The sequence below is a fragment of the Lactuca virosa genome, chromosome 4, assembly GCF_052849685.1.
Source record: "Lactuca virosa cultivar CGN04683 chromosome 4, Lactuca_virosa_CGN04683_v6, whole genome shotgun sequence".
Lineage (NCBI taxonomy): Eukaryota > Viridiplantae > Streptophyta > Magnoliopsida > Asterales > Asteraceae > Lactuca > Lactuca virosa.
Genome location: NC_136429.1, coordinates 194923587 through 194942721, shown reverse-complemented (window position 1 = coordinate 194942721; position 19135 = coordinate 194923587). Strand labels below are relative to the sequence as shown.

The 19135-nt window shown below is 37.5% G+C and overlaps 1 long non-coding RNA gene across 1 annotated transcript; it reads left to right on the top strand.

Moving 5' to 3' along the window:
* The first annotated feature begins 11099 nt into the window (after positions 1–11099).
* On the top strand, positions 11100–12041 carry LOC145168674 (uncharacterized). Its single transcript, XR_013741997.1, has 3 exons — positions 11100–11520; positions 11732–11838; positions 11982–12041. It is a non-coding gene; the product is annotated as an uncharacterized LOC145168674 (long non-coding RNA).
* The last annotated feature ends 7094 nt before the right edge of the window (positions 12042–19135 follow it).

Below are 19135 nucleotides of genomic sequence, written 5' to 3'. Positions count from 1 at the left end.
ACACAAAAATGATCAAAATACCAAGGTAATTTCGAATCAACTATAATCTGATCTTATGGATTCAAAGGACAACCACTCAAGCTCTGATAACAATTGTGAGAACAAGGACGATCTAATGCGCATGGACAAGGTTTGAAAACTTAAACCTTGAATGAATGCTTAAGATCAATGTCTGCTTGATAAGGAATGTTCCAGTCAAGTCTGGAAAGACCAGTCAAGTCTAAGTTAATGCATTCAACAAAGTATTTAAGATATTAATGAAGAGTAAGAAGAATGATCAAAGTAAAGATAATAAATAGGGAACAAGAAGAATGTTTGATAGAATAACTTGAAAGGTGAAATAACTAGAATATTGCTATATTTTTAATAAACAATTCGTCTTGTTGATTTGTCATTGAAAACTCCTATAAATAGGAGAACATGATACGTAGTAGAAAATGACTTACATACATAAGACTGGATAATAGAGTTACTTCTGACACTCTGATTATCCAAGTTTGACAAAAGGGATTTAGTCCTATGAAATGTAACATCAAGCTAAATGACAAATACAATTAATACAAACTGACAAAGTATATTCATAAAACATCAACTCCGGATCATAGACGTGGTTCTGCACACCATCTTCACTCCGGAACATAAATGACTTCTGAAGGCTTCTGACTTTGGAAACTCCATCTGACTCCGGAACAGGCTGACTTCGGAATATACAAGGATAGTGATTGCTAGAGGCTCACTTTCAGGTTCCAACAGTAAAAAGGTCTTTTACCCTAGTTTAGACTCTTGGTGTGAGTTGGAATCCAAGTATTAATTTGATTATGTATTGTGATTATTTAGCAGCCAGAGACTTATCTGCGAGATTCAAAAGTCCAAGGTGAGTTTCCTTACTGGGTTTAACGGGTCAAGGCACCAATGTCGGCCCATGGTTATTTATGTTTAGAATGCTAGCTGTCTGCATGACTCTTCATGTATGATATTCGACGTCAGGCAAGGCCCGATGCCAGGCTGGACCTGATGAGTACTTTGTATGTTAGTTATTGGTATGTGTCCTTATGATTACTGGGTATGACCCGATGCCCGACGAGGCCTGATCACTAGTCTGTATTCTATTTATCTCTGTGATTATGGAACGTGTTGTATGTTTATATGTGTATGTGTATAATGAGTGGGGCCCGATGTCAGGCGGGGCCTAAGTATAACAGATCTGTATACCGAGCGGGGCCCGATGTCGGATGGGGTCTGGGGCGGGGTGGGGGTCTGATGATGGGCGGGGCCCAGTATATGTTGATATGTATGGTATGTGGTATCTTGGGGAACTCACTAAGCTTTGTGCTGATAGTTTTTCAATTTATGTTTCAGGTACTTCGGTTTTCAAATAGAAGACCTCAGGATGATTGTAGAGCACACACACCACGTCGTTCCTTTTTTTATGTTTTACTCTGATTTCATATGGCGATTGATACACTTGTCTTATTTGGATTGTATTGATGATGTTTTTGGAATACTGCTTTTAATAAATTAAAAATGAACTTTTTGGGGTCTTTTGTTTGGGACGTTACATAGACTTATTTTCTCTTGAAGAAATTCGTATAGATGAAAATAAAAGACTGGTTGAGGACTCGGAAGCAATCATCGCTAGAGAACCAAAGAAGTCGAGAAGGAAAATGATTGATTTGGTACTTGGTGAAATGGAAGCACTCGTCGGGGTCGAACCTTACTTGGGAGACTGAAGTGAATATGAAAAGGCATAATCCACACCTTTTTCCGGACGTCGCGATTTCAGTTACGAAATCATCATAAGGGGGAGGTAACTGTAACAACTCGAATTTTGGGCATAGAATGGTTGTTGTGGAAACGGTGATGTTAGCAGGTGGTTGGATGATGTGGGCAGGTTTTGGGTATGGAGGTTATTCGGCGTAACTTGTTGGTAATGGGAAACTGCGGGAAGGAGAGGTGTGCTCGCCGGAAACGGCGATGTCAAGAAAGCCGGTGATTGGGCTGCCATTGTTTGGGCCAGCGGTGGCATTGAGGGGGTTGTTTGCATTGCCACTGGTGTCTGGATTATCGGCGATGGGTAGAATGCTGGGTGGATCTCGGTCGTCTGATTTAGTGGCAGCATTGTTTGAAAGGTCGTTTGTTGTTCTCTCGCCATTGGATTAAACAGCGGTGGTATCGGCTGCGACGTAGGCGTTTGTTGTCTGGATTGGCATCGACTGTTGAGGTGGAGTCGGTGCTGCGATGTAGGCGTTTGCTGATGACTGCGTAGGCGGTGGTTGAGACGTCTACGTCGGAGTCATTGTTGACAAGACGGAGGCGTAGGAAAGGTGTCCCTCGCCGTCCGGTTGTTGTTGTCTATCTGGTCGTTCGACGGTTACCACCGAACCACCCTCATTTGGAACCTCTGTGACGACCACTATGGGTGGTGGTGTTTCTTCTAACGACGCCATTGACCGAATGGGACTGGTCGACGTTCCACTGGTACCTCCGGTGTCGCCAGATGCCATTTCTTTCTGATGAACGATGTGCTTTTAGTTTTGTTTTTCGTCACACAACGGATGGTGCCAAATGATGTGACCTTGTCATGTCTGCTCAAACTCCGGCAAGGATTGCTTCATTGCTCCTGCAAGGTCATAGTAAAAAGAAGGTCGTCAGCCGTTTCCCAGGAGGAGCTCCTGGAAAGACGCTCCGACGGTCAAGTCAGTTGGGTATTATAGGGTTTGGTGTATTTTACTTGGAGAAGATTGCTTACCTATCGGGACTCTAAGGGTAGCCTTTTATATTAGGCGCTCCTGATCGTCCGTACGGGATAGGATCGTCAGACCCGACAGGATCAGGAGCACTGATTAGAGGGTCGTGTTCCTCTATCTGTCAGAGCGTCGTGATTGGTTCTGGTGGTAATGCCTTGAACGTTTGCTTTGTCGCTTGACTGTTTAGTTTGTCCTGGAGCGTATGAGCCTTTCTGCGGGAGCGCCCTACTCTCAGGGGCACTGGCGGGCGCTAAGCTCCGACGTTTCTGTCCTGTCGGGCGCGCTATGCCTTGAGGCGTTCTGTCGCGGCCGGGTGCGGTTCTTTTCGAGCTCGCTAGGGCACGTTATATATATATATATATATATATATATATATATATATATATATATATATATATATATATATAACATAAAGTACAAACATTGCATCCTTGCATGTTTGAACGCATTGTCAGTCTTACCGCGACTAGGCTCACTTACTCTAATGCTAAAAGGTAGGTTTAAAGAGGTCTCTCTGATTCCATATGAGGTTAGTTTTAAATCTTAGTACTTACCACCCTCATTGCCTTCTTGCGTTTTGAGTAGAGTTACCGACATGGTTTGAAAGGACAATGTGTCAAGTTAAATGTATTAACTTAAAGTATTAAAACAAAATCTTATTTTAAAATAAGTAAAAACATAAATGATATCATATCCATTAAAACATACATTTTTCTTTATGTTTTGTTGATGGAGCGTGTGTGGTTTACTCGCACATAAATGTGAGAATATAGTTGAATATGATGTGGCTTACTGGCACGTCAATATGAGATTAATTGAGCCTGACATCACGTATGTTTTTACATTGTTGATTTACCATTTTGAGTCATGATCCTCGGCTAATCGAGTTATGCATTCAAGATGAGCATGAAAGATATTAACATGTTATTTAAATAATTCAATAAATCTCGAAAGATCTAGGAGTTTCCTAGATATTAAAACTGGCGAATAGTTACCTAGCTAAATAACTTCTCGGTGTGATTTTCAGGTAATCCACTTTGCATCATGGAGTGAAAAATGGATGAATGTAAGAGTCACATTGATGCTAAGTTCCACATTAATAGAGATGTTTTCGTTGGTAGTCAGATTTCATACTCTTAATGAATGGTGAAGTACTAGCCTAGAAAAGTACCAAGTAATACATCTGATTAGATTGAACATCAAATTTAGAGTATATTGCAGGTAGTTAGATTGCAAAGACAAACTGTGTGACTAAAAGACATTCATCAGTAACCTTAATGTTGGATTTAATCATTGATGTTTCTTTTGAAGTTTAGGGTGAATTTACCTCGAGTAAGGATCCCAAGTCACATAAGATCACATGGCACATACTAATTAAGTAACATCATGTTTGATAGTTAGTCGACTATGAGGACATCATACTCAATGGAGTTATATTGGAAGAAAATATTACCAAAACATTCACTAAGCCAAAGACATTGACCAAGTATGATAGTCACACAAGGTCAAAAGGCATTAGATTTGCAAGTAAATTGGCTTGAGTACTTTCAATTTAGTTTGTTTATAATTTGGGAACTGAAGCAGTATAAGTCTTTATTTGATTTGGTGATTATTAAGTGGAGAACGTAACATATGATGTGAATCAGTCATTCCATTAGTTTATCACTGTGTTCCTCTTTTGCATATCTAGAACCACTTCCTGAATATTAATTTATTCAAAATTTCATAGTCGGTCCAACTTTTGGAAGTAAGTAGTGATTTAAGATTGTCATGGAGTATTGATAGATTGTCCATGGAGATGGACATAGCATAAGATTGCGACCACTACTCATGAGTACTTTAAATGGATATTTTAAGGTATGGGAGGACCCACACTTAGAAATTACTTCATGGATTTTGTCACAAGTAATTCTAAGATAGTAATATCATATATTTTTCAAATAGATATGCATGAGGTTTTGTCCTACAATCTTTTGTGTCTTGGTTTTTCTGCAACGTTGTTCGTAACTTGCATCCATATAGGGATTGACCATCCATGGAGAAGAATATGGGAAATCTATGTCGAAGTTTATTTGTTCCTCCTTCCTTAACATGTGAATTCGATATCTTGGGCCCTCGATGATTTGGTGTTGACATCAAAATGCATGGTCGCGCTAAGACTGAACTGAAAATGGATGCATCATGTAGTTTGTTATATTGAGGTGTACGGTGGAAAATCTTGAGCGTTTAAGATCTTGAACGTTTGAGATTGACATCTTTCCATGTCTTACTGGCATATTGATGTCTTGAATAAAAAATGAATATTTGATTACTTATCTAAGGGTTGTGTCACAAATTTAAGTTGCGAGTATGACAGGTACAATGGATAGTATTTTCTCTATTTATTACTAGTGAATATTAGACCATATAGTGTTGGTGACTTGTGCAAGTGGGAGCTATTGGAGGATAGTGTCCACAATTACAACACTTGGTAATATTACTATTAATAATAGGGTCTTTTGGGTTACACACAAGGACATAAATAAGCAACTGATGACACATGAAAATTATATGGATAAGGGTTGTTAATTAATTAAGTATTTAATTAATTAAATGAAATCTAGAGATCTAGAAGGTTCAAGATAAGGGAATTCGAAAGTAAAATAATTACCAAAGATAAGGATAATTAATTTGTGACCAAATAAGTATCCATTCAGGATTTAAATCATTCCCTATAAATAGAGGGGTCCTGGCCCAAATTCAAGCAGGATGAGTTTCTCTCTAAAAAACCCGATAAATCGGCAGTACCCTTCAGATCTCGAAACCATGCTCCTCATCCGACTACGAGGCACGTAGCGTGTTCCAGGCGGCGCATAGATTTCAATTTCAGCTTCTGGTTTGCGACATTCAAGGTGTTCGTCCAAAGGGTGAACTTAGATGTTGGTCGGTTCCTTGGGTGCGACTACGAAAGGCTCTTAGCACTCATCATTTGATCAAGATCTGCTAACGTTTCAACGACTACAAATGTATGTATTCTACTTTCCTTCTATTTATGTTTAAGTTTCAATTGATCGGTTGAACATGAAACTTTTTATGTATTATGATGTTAATGTTTTATCTGCTTATGTCGTACGCCTTTGTGGCCTTTCAGATCCTCATAACCCAACAAATGCTACTTTTCTGATTTAATTTTAAAGCTCATTTGATTAAGCTAGTAAAAAGTTAGGTTTAACTGAAAGAGCTTGTTTTAGTTAGATAATTTGAGAAAAATTAAAAATTGTTGAAGCTTAATAATGGTTTTCAGTACTAGTTTAAACAGAACGCAATTTAAACAATCAAGATAAAGATTATTTTGCGGGATTAGGAGATTCAACGCAGTTCTTAAGTTTTATTTCATGCAAATTTACGTTTCTAGGTGTTTAATATTTTTCAGTTTAAACAAAATTCCACTTTATTTTCTTTTTTGTACTAAAAATTATGACCGACATAAAGACATGACAGACATCGACTTTTAAGCTATGACCATATGGATTCGTCCTTGATTCCATGTTACCTTTTAACGCAACTAAACAATAAATTTATTATTTGATTAAGTTGACACACCTAACAAACTTCCATAATTCTTTTGATCATTTCATTTGGTGACTATGTTTCCCTCTTCCTTGATGCTATTATTCTTATTAACTGAGAAGTTTTTCTTGACTAAATATATCAAATATATCATTTATTACTTGTTGCAACTTTTACGTTCTAGGTCAAAGTCAATGACTTTAACAAGTAACAACGTAAAGTTATACATTAGTTTTAACTTTTCTATTATATCATACTTAACACCTTACAAACATCACTTGTTCGTAACCATCATTCAAGACACAACAACATTCATACATCTCAATTTTGGTAGTTCTTATATTAATAAAGTTGAAGTGTATGGTGCCATCTTTATCATATTTTTTTTTCTTTACCAAATAGCATCATCTCATTGACATTTCATTTTTACCACCAAATTAAGGTTTATTTCCACACTAGGTTTGGGTACCATTGCAAACATATTAGTTTTTGAAAATTTTAAAAAACAATTCAAATTTAATAAAAAGCATAAATTTCATTACTAAAAAAACATAACATGAAATGATATGACATTAAAAAAACTCCTAAAAACTTAGAAATAAGAAAAAACATAATATGATATTAAAAAAGTCCTAAAAACTTAGAAAATAGAAATAACTAGAAATTTTAAAACCTACAAATGTAAAAAAAAAAAAAAAAAAAAAAAATACACCCAAACATAATGTTGTTTAAGATCGGCTTTGATCGCCAAAGCAATTTCAAGCTCCTCCTCAGTTATGTAACTTGTGTCGAGCGTTAGTATGTTTTATGTCACTATCTCTTTGTTTCCAACACTCTCTTTCAGAAGCAAATTGCAAAAATTTGTCAATTCTTTCAATTAGACCCTTCACCTCGTCCCCAATCACTTTCAAGTCATCTGAATCTACCGCTTTGTCTTTGTTTTTGCTTTTTGTTTTGCTCATTCTCATTGGTCAGGAAGGTGGTGTAACTTGAACGAGTTCATCATCGTTGACGTCGATTCCAATACGAGCATCTAGAGCAGCATAAAAGACTGATCCGGATCCCGATCCGATCCGATTTAACGACGTCAAAGCAAATCTGATTCATCAAAAATCCGATCCGATTTCAAACCGGTTTTCCTGTGTTCGATCCAATTCGGTTTGGATCCGATCCGAAATTTGATATTTTACAAAAAAAAAAAAACATTTTTAACACTCAAATATAACACAAAATGCAACATAGTTTCATTAGAATACTTAAAACATACATCAAACACCGAAATAGAAAGAGTTTTGATGCTAATTTCAAATAGTTAACTAATAATAATAATAAAGTGGCGCTATAACATTTTGCCAAACAGTCTTCAATTTCCGTGGTCTTCGACTTCGTGTTAACTTCACTAAATTGTTCTTCAACCGCCACACAAATGGATAGGAGTTTCATCAATACTATTTTCTTCATCTTCGTCTTCGTCTTCATCATCATCGTCTTTGTTTTGTTCCGGAGGCGTTGCTAAGCCTTGTTCATATTCTTGTTCCATTATCTCATGTTCGACACTATCCAATATGGGGCCTTCTAGTGATGTCAAGTGTTGTGTACGTTCCACCGAATCCAATAATCGTTCAAGAAAACACAAACCTCCACCGCAACCGGGGTAAGATTCGTTCTTAACTTTGATAAAACCCTATCACTAAAAGAAAAAGTGGATTCTGAAGCTACTGTTCAAGCTTAGACGGTTAGCAAATCGTGGGCCATGATAGAGAGAATTGGAAATTGTGCTTCCTTTTCTCTCCACCAAGCCAAAAGACCAAATCCGGTTTCCGGATCGAATCAGATCCATTTCGCCAATCTGGTTTCGTTGTGCATCTCTACGATCATCCGATGTAGTGTATTCTGATTCGGATGTTTTCGAGCGTTTTGAATCACTATCGATATGCTTATCGAATGTTTTGCTTGTTTTCCATTTTTGATTATCTTTCACGACATTCCAAAACTCAATAAACTTGAAAGCCTTTTTTTTTTTGGCACACTTTTAGAGCTTGCTACAAAATCACATCATCATTTTCTCCACTTTGCTATTGACGTTTCATGTTGTTATATAAATCATTAAACAACATTGTGTAGATATCTATTGTAACATCCCGACTCCCAGGTATAATATTTAATTAAGTTATATTCATTTTGTCAGGGCGACTGGACGAGTTGGATGCCCCAACTCGCCGAGTAGAGATGGAAATAGCTGCGGGATTTTTAGAGTCTACTCGACAAGTTGGAGGACCCCAACTCGACGAGTAGGTGTTGAGTGTGAAAACCCTAATTTTCAGGGTTTGTACCCTATTTAAAGGACCTTCAGCCTTCATTTCCTCCTCCCTTATCATTTTGACACACTAAGAGAAACCCTAATCGAGCTGTATTCATCTGTGAGAAAGAGAAAGGCTAAGGATGTATGTTGTAGTGCATTTTTGGAAGGAGATTGAAGAACAAAAGGCTTGGAACGAGAAGAAGCCCTCAGATCTGGTGTTCTCTTAGTGTTATCTGCTATTTGGAGGTAAAAAGCTATCACCTTGATCATTGTTTGGTTAGATCTCTTCTCTAGGGAGTTTATGGCCATTTTCCATCCTTTCTTTGGGTCCTTAAGTAGTTTGAGCTTGCCATGGAGTTGAGACTTCAGATCTGGACAGTATGAGGTCCCTTGGGCCTAAAGATTCAAGCTTTATCAAGCTATTGGCCAACTTCCATGCATTAACCCCTCTATAGAGCTTGTTTTGGCATTTTGAGCCCTAAATGCCACGCATGGACGTAAAGCTTGCAGCTTTACGTGGTGTTTCAGCCTTGGAAGGCTAGATCTAGAGTATGGGGCCTTAGTTCTGCTTATAAACGTCTGAATGAGAAAATGGACTAGAGGGACTCGGCGAGTCCATGAGCCAACTTGACGAGTCGGTTAGGGTTTTCCCCAATAGTCTGGACACGTGCAAACTCGACGAGTTGATGAGACAACTTGGCGAGTTGAGTTGGAGTTTTCCCGATTTTTCTGAGAACAGGAGGAACTCGACGAGTCGCATAGGTGCACTCGACGAGTTAGGTCAACATGGGTTGTTCACTCGAGTGTTGACTTTCGTTGACTTTTAGGGTTGGTCAAGTTATGGATATGGAGGCCATGGAGGGGTAAAATGGTCTTTTCATCCTCTCCAAGAGTTGGTAAAGGTGTTAGCTTAATATCTTTAGAGTGGTTATTACAAAGTGTTCATTAGATATGATTATGACATGTAGCCGGATTCGAGACCGATCGTTGAGTACGAGACATACTTGCTTTGCTTACGAGGTGAGTCTTCTCACTATACTTACCTGAGTTGTAATATTGAGTGACCGGAGGGTCTTATCTGAGTATCGACCGGAGGGTCTAATTGAGTTACTGACCAGAGGGTCTTATGTGCTTATTCTGAGTTAGATGATATTATGCATTTTGTATTTGTGATTTATGTTGTATATTATATGTGCCTTATTGAGTTAGGACCGAAGGGTCCAAACCGAGTTGTGAGACCGGAGGGTCTTCATTGAGATATCGGACTGGAGGGTCCGACCCGAGCTATGAGACCGGAGGGTCTTCACTGAGACACATGATCGGAGGGTACTTATCGAGATATAGCCATGAGAGGCTAATTATTTGTGCATGCACTACAACAAAATGAAGCTAATGCAACCCCGCTAAAAGGTTGCATTAGGCTTTGAAAAAGTTGCATAATGCCTAAAGCAACCTTTTGCCAAAGGTTGCATTAGGTAAAGTTGCATTAGACCTAAAACAACTTTTTTCTTGCAAAATGCAACCTTTTATGAAATAGTTGCATATATTTTTTATATGTAACTTTTTTTTAATGCAACCCTTTGTTATGCAAAAGCAACTTTTTTATGATCATATGCAACTTTTGTTTTACACTTAGATGCAACATTTTAATTGTTTTAGTTATGAAATTGCAACTTTTCTTATAATCAATTGTAACTTTTAATATGTTTCTAGTAAAGAATTGCAACCTTTCTCTATGGTATATGAAACATTTGTTACGTCTTTAATTGCAAAAAATGCAACCTTGTTTACAGTCAAATGTAACTTTATTTTTGTGATTTTTCTAACGCTAATGTGACATCTTTTTTTCTAGTCATGCAGATGCTACATATGTTTTACTATATTGTTGCGAATATTCATGACTACTAAAATTACACCATAACAAGAATAACATAATTATCATATATAATTTTATGTTTTTTTGTCATGTTTAAATTCAAAATAACAACCATAAATCAAAGTCAATAAAAAGTTGTCAACTATAACCACCAAAAAAGTATTAAAAACATCCTAGATGTGTACAAAACATAAACGATAAATCATATTAGCAACTATCGACCTTCTGGAGGTTATTGTTCTAACAACATCTGCATCATGGCTTCAAGTTTTCTCGTTGGTTAGTAATATCTATTTGCATAGCTTCTAGTTTGACTTGTTTTTTCCATGGTTGTAAAAATCGGTCTAGGCGGTCGATTAATCGGCGCCTAGACGCTTGGTGGACTCCAACCGCTTACGAATAGGTGTTATCGGCTAAGCTAATCGGCCTTGGTCAATATCGGTCAAAGACGGTCCAAATCGGTCCAAATCGGACTAATTCGTCCCAACTCGGACCCAAATCGGACCAAGTCAGCTCGGCTAACTCTAAAATACCCACCAGCTCAAAGGAGCCGGCTAGCCCAAACTTAGTTGGGTTTGATTCTCAAAGGCAGCTAGCTTCCCTTTTTATAGAATAAGTTTTGCCTTCTGTCTCTTATCCCACCACCGATGTAGGAAACTCTTAACTCTTTAGTTTTTGTCACAGCTCCCTCGAACACTCTTTAATTATATACATACACATATCAGATGATAGATGTGATTATCCACCGGTTCAAATCAGATGATACATACACTCTTGATATATTGTTTCAAATAGGTCGTGAATTTAAAATCAATCCTCGTTTTCCATTCATGACTTCACCACCAGTTCTCTGAACCGTTTGGGTGAAATATCAAGGGATGAAGACAACGACTCAATCGACTCAAGCGACTCAGATTAGTCACATATTGGTGCTCCTCCCCTGTGCTCGACTCCGATTCCTGAAGCGATAACCGACATCTCTTTCAGCGCCGACTACCCCACAACTCTATTATCGGCATCTTAAGCGATCATTGGCTCCCTCACCGGTATCCCTTTAATCGATATCCCTCTAATTCACTTTTGTTTTCATTGGTCATTTCATTTGTGTATACAGCTTTAATCAATTTTAAAAACTGCAATTTACATCTCGATGTGGTAATCAATAGATGTTTTGTGATTTCGAATTGAATTCACAGAAACTGTAAATTGTTGATGCCGATAGTGCTTACAAGTTATGATTTTGGATTGGAATTGCAGGCTAGTGTCTAGATTGTCGATAGCAAGAACAGAATTTCGAATTGCAGTCCACCTGTTCGATGAAATGCCTGAGTGAAATGTTATTTCATATACTATGTTATTGATAGGTTGGTTAAGAGAAGCAAGATCATGTGATTTCATTTATATATATAAGCATGAGTTTGTTGTAAGTGATTGTAGAATTTAATAAATTTTAACAAGTTCTTTAATTCAAAACTTGTATGCTCAAGAGTTTGTATGGATGTTGCAGGGTGTTGAGAAGCTCTAACATAAGTGGGATGATTCCAGATTATATATCAAATATGTCCACGTATTTGAATTGTTCTTATTTACCTATATTCTTATGTTTAATGTTATATTTTTTATTTTTTTAATAATTTTTTTAATAATTAATGGTCTCCGATTAATCTCTCGATTAATCCATGCCTAGCCGATTAATCCCTTGACCCTAGTCCACCGATTAGCCTACGTCAAGCGATTTTTACAACCTTGGTTTTTTCCATGGTCCTCTTGAATTTCTTATCGCATATCAATCAACCGACTTCTTTTAACTTTATTGCTTTATATAATTCCACAAGTCCCGTCGAAATCATGTATGATGCATCCCCACCACCCACTTTTGATGATTTAGACATGTAAAAAGACCAAGAGCTTCTGGGTTTGAATCTCCTGAATGCATGTAATTTGCAAATGGTGAAAAAAACCCATGCGTATGGGTACACAATGTATCTGATAGTTTTTCAAATATTCAAGCAAATATATCCTTTTAGTAAATAAATTTTGAAATTTAAAATAACACGAGGTACACAATGTAATATACTAAAGTTAGGCATTACCTTATTCCTAACTTGTGAAGTCTAAGTTGATGAGAGATATTAAGAAGCTACCATTTTTTCCTTTAATGCCATAACTTGGTTTTCCTGGTGCAAAAGTAAAAATAATTTACAACACTTTGAAGTATAACATTTGAAAATATACATACACAGACACATAATGAGAAAGTAAACACACTCACCATTAAGGTTGTGATCATGGAAACAATGCATTCAATCGAAAGTTAGACCCTATCAATGAAAACCAAATAAAATATGTGTCACGAGATCCTGTACAAAGACCATGTGACTAACATCAAAGTGCATGTTTTGACTATGCACCTTAGTGAGTAAAACTACAAACTCACCTTAGCCTTGATGAGTCTTTTAATAAACTTCAAGTCTCGAGATCCTTTGAAGTTTTTTAATCTCTCACCTAATAACTACACATACCAAGAAATCATCAAATAGGATCCAAGTTTTATAAACACAACTTTAATACTTGTTAACTTTTATATATATATTTTTAAAGTTCACAGCCCGAACGCTATTCAATGTTGTGATCATAAAACAAAATCTATAACTCCAAATAGGCTACAAATTTGTCCCTGGAAACTAGACTTGATTTCCTACAACTTTGTCACATTAATGATTTTCTCAAATTCAGACCAGAATAGCCTCCATGGCCCTTGCAAGACAGATCAACAATTCTATCAGGATTTCTAATATTGATAAAGATCACCATAAGCTTCAAGATTAAAGACAAGGAATTTAGGTTATTCCATTTTGCACACAATAGTCTTGGATAGAGTTATTAAGACATAATTTGAGTACTTCATAGAAAGACCAAAATATGATCAAGACATGATTGTAAATAAGATGCTCTTAATCACATATCAATCCAACACTCATATGTACTTCTACCATTTAAGGATTCAATAAGCTTCACCTTAAGGCATACAAATGACTTTTAACCATAACAAAACGTCTTAATGGTGTTTTTTAACTATGAATTAAGTGATTCATTAAGATGTTCAAGAATGGCTTAATCAAGTTTAAAAAAAATAAGTGAATTGAAGTTACATGAATTCGTGATATATGTAAAGAGTTACATCTAAAACCCATTAAGCCATTAGACAAAACACACATGGTGTTGGAATAGGGGCAACCACAACCACAAAACAAGGTGGTGGTGTGGTGGCAGAATCCGGCAGCCATGGTTGCCGGTGGTGGTGGTGGGTAATTCAAAGCAACAAAAAAACGACATTAAGGCTAAGAGACTTACCACCAAAACGTGAATAGCTGGAAAACACTCTAAACGCATCTTATCTTCTTCACAGGGACACCACCGACGTAACCCTAGCCTCTTCAGAGCTTTTTCGGAGCCTTGTCAAACAATCTCTATAGCCCCTGTCCCTCTCTCGTTAGACTCACAGCCCAACGAACCTACAGCCACCCTGAACGACCATCGATGACTAGAAAATACGAGATGAATGACTGCAAGAGGAAACGACAGATTGGACGAAGGAAAACGAACAGACTTCGGCAACAGGAAACGATGAATAGAAGGTTACGAGTACATAGGGTTATCTTTCCCAAAGCTTCCGTTTCAGTCCCCCAGCTTTTCCATAATATTCCCTTTAATCCCCAAACTCTATAACTCTACTTTTCTAGTATTTCATTAATGACAATCTAACCCTTAGACTTTCATTATACCCTTAATAAGTTAAATTTACCCCAAATATTCACATTATACCCTTAATAAATTAAATTTACCCCAAATATTCACAAAAATTAATTAATTAAGTTAAATATACCTTTTAATTATTAACCAATTCTTTTTAAATAATTGGTTAAAACCATTTTTATTTAATTTACTTCCTTTCACAATTTAGAATCAAATAACTTTACAATAGTTAATATTCATATAATGAAAAATTAACATCATTATTGTTAAATAATTTAATTATTTAATTAAAAGGAAATTAAAATTTTCTAGTTTATTTGAATGGAAATTAAAAATTAAATTATAGTTAGAGGGAATTAAAATTTAAAATGTAACTTTTGTAATAAAAGTTGCAATTGTTAATAAGATTTGCAACTTTTTTTAAAAAGTTACAATTTTCAATAAAATTTGTAACTTTTTTAAAAAAATTGCAATTTTTCGAAAATTGCAACTTTTTAAAAACAAAGTTGCAATTTTTAATAAAATTTGCAACTTTTTTAAAAAAAGTTGCATTAAATATTCTAATGCAACCTTTATGTTCAACAACACTTTTTCTATAATCAATTGCAACTATTATGAAAAGGTTGCATATAAAAGGTCGCATTAGACTCATTTTGTAGTAGTGATGGTATTTTGGGGAACTTACTAAGCTTCGTGCTTACAGTGTTGTGTGATATGTGTTTCAGGTACTTCTCAGGATTGCGAGAAGACGTCGTCTTGATTGTACACACCAGTTTGAGATTATGTTTTTGATGGGTTTTGAGCATTCTAACACTTCCTAAGTGTACATGCAACCCTAATAACCTTGGATCTATGTTTGTCTAATAATCATGCAAAGTTGAATTCCAAGGTTATATTCCCTATCTAGCATACATGGGGAACATTTTTAACTTGAATGAAAGATAGAATAACTTACCTTGTTGTTGATTATGATCCTTGAAACCTTGTGAGCCTAGCACCCCAAGTGTGATGCCTCAAATGCTTCACACAACACCAAATGCAATGGAGTAAAATTTGAGAGAATCTTACACTTGCAAAATCGGCTCTAGCCCTCTTGTTTCTTAGTGTCGCCGATTTTGGTGGAGAATGGGTTTCTTATATAGTGTTGACACATCTAGGGTTACACCATGTAAACCCTAATGTGTCATGACTCTTCATTTCCATGACCCATGGGTTTGTAACTCCCATGGAGCATCCATGGAGCATCCTATGGGTGGAACCCAACTTGATAATCCATGGAGCCTCTTAGCCCACTATATAAGATATGGAAGATTTACATAATCTACTCATATATTTAATTAGTTATCTTTTGATCACTTAATTAATTCTAAATTAATTCTTGATCAAACTAATTAAATAATATTATTAATATATTAGAACTTATAATATACTAATAAACCATAAGTGTTATTTCTCTCATATTAGTTTATCCAATTGCATGATTCCATGCAACCCAAATGGACCATGCCGGGTCGGGTCAAGTACATACCAGAAATAGTTATGGACTTAGACACCTTATCCAACAGTCTCCCACTTGGATAAGTCTAATAACTATAACTGCAATACTTCAGGAGCCGATCGGCAATCGTAGCTCTTTCAAGGTCTCTCGGAACTGAGAAGATGATGATACGCCATTTAAGATAAGTGATCATATAATCCTCTGTTCTAGATATCAGCCGGACAAATACATGGAACAGTGTCTTACTTTGTGTCCAGCAGTTTGTTTCCCGATTTCCGATTTGTTTGACATAGAACTCAATTGAACACATCAACTTAGTTCTGACCGGGCCCGGTACATAGGTCAAAACAAAATCATCGAGGGGCCCAGATATCAGCTTCTAATCCAAGAAGGAACAGATAAACTTTGACTCATATGTTTGTTCTACTACTCATTGAATTATACACAAGAGCACGTTTTATAACATCGAGTTACCAATGCGTTAACGTACAATCAATGCATAACCAACTCATAAGTAACAAATCATATCTCTAGGTTTTAAGACTTATATGATATTACCGTCTCACGATCACTTGAGATAAATTCCATGAAGTGATTCCAGTGAGCGTGGGTTGAGTCTAATGCTCAGAACTTATGAGCACTCATGAGTGTTGTAGCCATGTCCAACAACTTAGACCTCTGCAACTAATCATGACAGTCTTGATTCATACCTACTTCCGACATATGACCGACTGTGGAGGTTCGAATAATATGATATACCAAACATAATTATTCTGGAAGTCAAAACATGCAAAAGAAATATAGTAAACGATCGACAAGAGATAGCAACACTTTACTCATAAATAAAACACCTTTTATTCATCATCTAATGTCAATTACACTTTACAAATTTCAAGGTTATCTAACTATTAAATCTAATATCATCCTTCAGCCCTATGCTCCGAGCATGCTGGAGATGCTTAACCCGAGTCTGTCCCTTCGTGAGGGGATCTGCTGGATTCTCATCCGATGATACCCTCTTTGCCACGAGGATTCCTTCTTCTATTCGATGTCTGATGAAATGGTATTTTCTGTCGATGTGTCTGGATCTCCCGTGATCCCTTGGTTCCTTGGCTAAGGCAACTGCACTTTCACTATCACAGAAAATTTCCATTGGCTCTTTAATAGCTGGTACAACTCCAAGGTCTCCAATGAAGTTCTTCCGCCATATCGCCTCCTTTGCTGCCTCGCTAGCTGCTATATACTCTGATTCGCAAGTTGAATCAGCCACTGTCTCTTGCTTGGAACTCTTCCAAGAAATTGCTCCTCCATTTAAGGTAAAGACCCAGCCTGACTGAGAGCGGAAATTATCTATCAGTCTGAAAGCTAGCATCACTATACCCTACAACTCTCAAGTCTTCACTTCCACCGAGGGTAAGGACCCAGTCCTTAGTCCTCCGTAGGTACTTGAGGATATTCTTTACCGCAGTCCAGTGTGCCTTGCTAGGGTTCCCATGATACCTGCTAACCATGCTCAAAGCAAAGGCTACATCAGGTCGAGTACATGTCATAGCATACATGATCGATCCTACAGCCGAAGCATAAGGTATTCGACTCATTTCTGCTATCTCAGCCTCAGTACTAGGGCTTTGTGTCTTACTCAATCTGGCATTACTCTGGATGGGTAACTCTCCTTTCTTGGAGTCCTGCATGCCGAATCTCTTCAACACCTTATCCAAGTAAGTACTCTGACTAAGTCCAATTAGTCTTTTACTCCGGTCTCTCAAGATCCTTATCCCTAGAATATAGGCAGCTTCTCCTAGGTCCTTCATAGAGAAACACTTCCCAAGCCAGGACTTAACTTCCTGCAGAGTTGGGATGTCATTTCCTATGAGTAGTATGTCATCCACATACAATACCAAAAAGCTAACTATACTCCCACTAGCCTTGACATATACACAAGATTCATCTTCACTCCTAGAAAAGCCAAATTCCTTGACTTTCTCATCAAAGCAAAGATTCCATCTGCGAGGTGCTTGCTTTAACCCATAAATGGATTTCTCAAGCTTACACACTCTATTAGGGTACTCTGTGTTGACAAAACCCTCTGGCTGACTCATGTAAACATCCTCAGCCAACTTTCCATTAAGGAAAGCGGTTTTGACATCCATTTGCCATATTTCATAGTCATGAAATGCGGCTATGGCTAACAGAACCCTAATAGACTTAATCTTGGCCACTGGAGAAAAGGTCTCATCATAATCAACTCCCGGAGTTTGTGAGAAACCCTTTGCAACCAGTCGTGCCTTATAAGTGTGTACATTACCATCCATGTCGGTCTTCTCCTTGAAGATCCATTTGCACCCTACAGTCTTACGACCTGGTACATTCTCAACCAAGTTCCAAACTTGATTGTCATACATGGACTGTATCTCGCTGTCCATTGCCTCTTTCCACTTGGCTGACTCAGGGCCTGCCATGGCTTCCGCGTAACTGTTAGGTTCATCCAGACCTATCAGTGTCTCATCACTGATAAGTGTATCACCTTCCGCAGTAATATGGAATCCATAGTAATGCTCAGGTGCATTCCTAACCCTTGTGGAACGCCTCAGAGGTACAGACTTGTCAATTGGCTCAACAGAAGTTTCCTCCTCAAGTTGAGTGCTAGGGTTTGAAGTTCCTTCACCACTTGACTCTTGAATTTCTTCAAGGTCAACTTGACTCCCACTGTCTCCTTGGCTTATGAACTCTCTCTCTCGAAAGAAAGCCCTCCTAGCTACAAAGACCACATTCTCACTAGGTATGTAGAAGAGGTAACCAAAGGATTTCTGTGGGTAGCCGATGAAAATACACCTCTCACTTCGAGGTTCGAGCTTATCATGAGGTTCGCGTCTCATGAAAGCCTCGCAACCCCAAATCTTAATGTGGTCTAGTTTGGGTACTTTACCAGTCCACATCTCATGAGGAGTTTTGGCAACATTCTTTGTGGGAACTAGATTAAGGATATGGGCGGCAGTCTCTAAGGCATACCCCCAAAATGAGATTGGTAGCGAAGCTCGACTCATCATGGAACGAACCATATCCAACAAGGTTCGATTACGCCTCTCAGCTACACCATTGAACTGCGGTGTCCTGGGAGGTGTCAATTGTGAGACAATCCCACATTCCCTAAGATAGTCGAGGAACTCTGAACTAAGATACTCACCACCTCGATCGGATCGAAGCATCTTAATGTTCCTGCCCAATTGATTCTCGACTTCCTGTTTAAACTCTTTAAACCTCTCAAAAGTCTCTGACTTATGCTTGATTAAGTAGACATATCCATATCTACTGTAATCATCAGTAAAAGTCAAATAATAACGATTAGCATCCCTTGTGGCATGTTTGAAGGGCCCACACACATCCGTGTGTATAAGATCCAACAAACC